Source organism: Bos mutus, chromosome 1 (assembly GCF_027580195.1).
Source record: "Bos mutus isolate GX-2022 chromosome 1, NWIPB_WYAK_1.1, whole genome shotgun sequence".
Taxonomy (NCBI): domain Eukaryota; kingdom Metazoa; phylum Chordata; class Mammalia; order Artiodactyla; family Bovidae; genus Bos; species Bos mutus.
In genome coordinates, this window is record NC_091617.1 from 59,022,008 (window position 1) to 59,026,083 (window position 4,076).

The 4,076-nt window shown below is 36.4% G+C and overlaps 1 pseudogene; it reads left to right on the top strand.

The window, feature by feature from the left end:
* Positions 1 to 3,060: 3,060 nt before the first annotated feature.
* Positions 3,061 to 3,701, top strand: LOC102273576 (large ribosomal subunit protein uL6 pseudogene; annotated as a pseudogene).
* The last annotated feature ends 375 nt before the right edge of the window (positions 3,702 to 4,076 follow it).

The following is a 4,076-nucleotide window of genomic DNA, read 5'->3' on the forward strand; positions in this document are numbered from 1 at the left end:
AAATATGATATTGTTCTTGGAATAATGCAAACCTAAGAAATAGGCCACAGTTTTGGATATTCCCAGCTGAGAATTCTGCATTTATGCTTTTGGTTTTACCTGGTTTTATAGCATAGACTCTGGATGAATACTGAGAAGGAGTGAATGGAATCTATTTGGGATGCCACCAGCAGACACATTGTGTGGCTCAAATCCTTACAGTAATTTCAATGGCATAATGTAAAATAGAACGCAGAGTTTTCACCATTAGGATCATTGCCCTGACCAGATCAAGCTTTTCCCCTTTCTTTGAAGAAATGCTGCCTGTGTTGAGTTCTGCACACATGCTTTAAATAACTCATTATTTTCTCACAAGATCTTTTGTTAACGTTTCATCATTGAGATATTATTTCCCTGATTTGTATTTCAATATTTTCTTTCTTATTTTACAACATTAATTTTGTTTTAAATCCCCTATCTCCTGAAGCACACTGTTTTCTTGCCTGGGGATATAGTTTTCCATTTGGCACTTTCATTTTGATTGAGGGATCAAACAATAAAGGCTCATCTCTGTACAAAGGACAGTTTATTATTTATGTGTATCAGAAAAACGTGTAGCTTTCTGCAGTGTGTGGGAAATGGAGGGAGTGAATATTCCACCTATCTGATTGATAGTTATATTAAAGGTTGTAGTCAGTTATATAAGTCCCTTTGGGTTGCATATGATAAGAGCCTTATGTTTTCTTTGAAATATTATTTCAGTAAATATTCGGTATTTATAATTTATTGCTTGTCCTGCTGTATTTTCCAACTGCTGTCCACCAAAGGATCACAATAGGAATGTTGTTTGGAAAATGTTAATTGTTGAAAATGTGTTTTGAAAAATAACACTTAAGGAAAATATATTTTAAAAAATTGTATGCTTCCTGACCTAAATATTGACATTTAAGGTCTGGGATTATTGCAGACCTTTCTTGCATTGATCTTTCTCTGGTGGCTCTAGAAAAAAATCCCTTCAGGCAATATTATTTAACATAATTGGTTTTTTAGCATATTGAGAGATAAGGAACAATGTAATCTAGTGTTCCAATTTGGAACTGGAATGTCATACAGACCAAGGCCAAACTGTGATTTTCTCTACAATAGGGACTGGTATATTTTTCTGCTGCTGCTACTGCTGCTGCTGCTGCCAAGTCGCTTCAGTCGTGTCCGACTCTGTGCGACCCCATAGACGGCAGCCCACCAGGCTCCCCCGTCCCTGGGATTCTCCAGGCAAGAACACTGGAGTGGGTTGCCATTTCCTTCTCCAATGCATGAAAGTGAAAGTGAAGTCGCTCAGTCGTGTCCAACTCTTCGCGACCCCATGGACTGCAGCCTACCAGGCTCCTCCGTCCGTGGGATTTTCCAGGCAAGAGTACTGGAGTGGGGTGCTATCGCCTTCTCCAATATTTTTCTAGGTTGAAATATTCTTTATTGTTTTTTTTTTGTTTTTGTTTTTTGAATCTCAATCCATCATCAGCATTAGAGGTTTCTTTCTAAAAGAAAATAAAATTCTCCTACAAAAGTACGCTGTGAAGATTGATAATAATAATTTCTTTTTAAAAATTTCATGTGGATATATGGCAAAACCAATACAATATTGTAAAGTTAAAAAATAAAACAATTAAAAATAAATAAATAAAGGGTTAGTGCCATCTATCAGGAAAAAAAAATCTTCAGGTTGCTTTTAACTTTTTTTTTCCCCCCCACTTGGTTAGAAGTATTTTAGAAGTTGAAAAGCCTAAGTCTGAGCAATATCCTGAAGTAGTGACACTAATTCACTGTTTGAATCAGTGACAGTGACTCAACTATTCTTCTTACCTTCTATTGGATAGTATCAAAATACTAAAAGTAACCCTTTTTATTCAGCATCAACATTTATATCCTTTTAGAATTCTTGAGTCCTCAAACTCACATTGAAATATAAATTGCCTTTACAACATCAAAACAATTTTGTAACATACAATTTTTGAGGGGAAATAAAATGGACCAATGGAAGTGTCTTTAAAATGATTATGTGATAGAGTGGCTTTCACACTGTACAATCCCATCAAAATATAAGCACTGGGGACTTCACCACGCACGTGGCTACCTACTAGCTTTTGGGTATCAGAGTGCACACCGTTTTTCCCCAGGGGCTTACAAATGTCCTGGAGATAGTCATACTAGAAAGTTCAAATGGAATTCAGTCAAATCTCAGGTTATGGTTTGATAAAAGCAAAATTCAGATGTCTTGCAGGACTTGGCTGTACTGAGTAGAATATCCAACTTCCATCTCAGCACAGTGTTTGCTCAGGTGAATAGCCACAGACAGTATGCATATGTGGGTTTGGCCTCCCACGCGGACGCCCTTTAAAGGATATTCTAGGTCTTTCCCCTTAGCTTTTGGTTCTATCCATTTCATCTATGATCATGCTCTACTCCCCATTCTGCCAGTCTGTGTACCCCTCATTTAGAGATCCTTCACAGAAGTTTTCTGGGACTTTCTATCTATTGTCTGTCCCATCTACAGTTTTGTATAAATCTATATCTTGCCTATTTTCAAGAGCTTTTCTGCTCTTAACAAATTTTACCTTTTGCAGATCCAAATTCATATGAATCAAAACTATTGTCAAAACTATTGTTTTTGAAGAGGGCTTTAAGAAACCATTTGGAAGTTAAAAAAAAAATACAAGAGATTAATGACTAGCTGAACTTTGTGTACTGCTACTATAAATATTCCAGTTCCCCTTGAGGCTGACCAGGACAAACTCATCTCCAAAGGAAAGAAAAGCACAGAGAATAATCCAAGTTTCTATTTACTGCCTTCACTATACTTCAGAGTACCTCTAAAGTACAGAGCTACTATACCCAGGCAGGATTACTGAAAATAGACACTTTGGTGAAATTATTGAATTACAAAGATAAACAGAAATTTCTGCAAACTTTCAGTCAGTTGACTTAAACAAAACAAGGCAACACACACACACACACAAGCCCCAAACATACAGGACACTCCCATTTATTTAAAAAGGAAAATGGCTCTTTTTGCCGCATCTGCTGCAAGAATGAAGACCATTCTCAGCAATCAGACTGTCGACATCCCAGAAAATGTTGACATTAACTTGAAGGGACGGACAGTTATTGTGAAGGGCCCCAGAGGCACCCTGCGGAGGGACTTCAATCATATCAATGTAGAACTCAGTCTCCTTGGAAAGAAAAAGAAGAGGCTCCGTGTTGATAAATGGTAGGGAAACAGAAAGGAACTGGCCACTGTTCGCACAATCTGTAGTCACGTACAGAACATGATCAAGGGTGTTACACTGGGCTTCCGTTACAAGATGAGGTCGGTGTATGCCCACTTCCCCATCAATGTTGTTATTCAGGAGAATGGTTCTCTTGTGGAAATCCGAAATTTTTTGGGTGAAAAATATATACACAGGGTTCGAATGAGGCCAGGGGTTGCCTGTTCAGTATCTCAAGCCCAGAAAGATGAGTTGATTCTTGAAGGAAATGACATTGAACTTGTGTCAAATTCAGCTGCTTTGATTCAGCAAGCCACCACAGTTAAAAACAAGGATATCAGAAAATTTTTGGATGGTATCTATGTTTCTGAAAAAGGCACAGTTCAGCAGGCTGATGAATAAGATCTCAGTGATCCTGCTGCAGAAACAACAAGATAGCAGATGGTTCTATGGACTCAGTTGTGATGTTTTAAAGAGACAATAAAAACTCTTGATTTGAGGGAAAAAAAATAAAAAAATAAATAAATAAATAAATAAAAAGAAAATTATACTAGCATGAAAATTCTCATCTCCAACGTTGAAAGCTGGAAAATAATGAGACAATGTTGTAGCATAGTTTCTTTAAAAAGGAATATGATCTGAATAAAGTAATTAAAATATTTAAAGAAAATTTAGAAAACTATTGTATGATCTTGCACCTGTAGGAACCTAAAAAGTAAACTCAGAAATCATATAGGAAAAAAATAGAGGTATTAAACTACATTAAAAACGTTTGAGTATAATATATTCAGTAAATAAAGTTTAAAAATAACAGAGTTGACTGGAAAAATTATT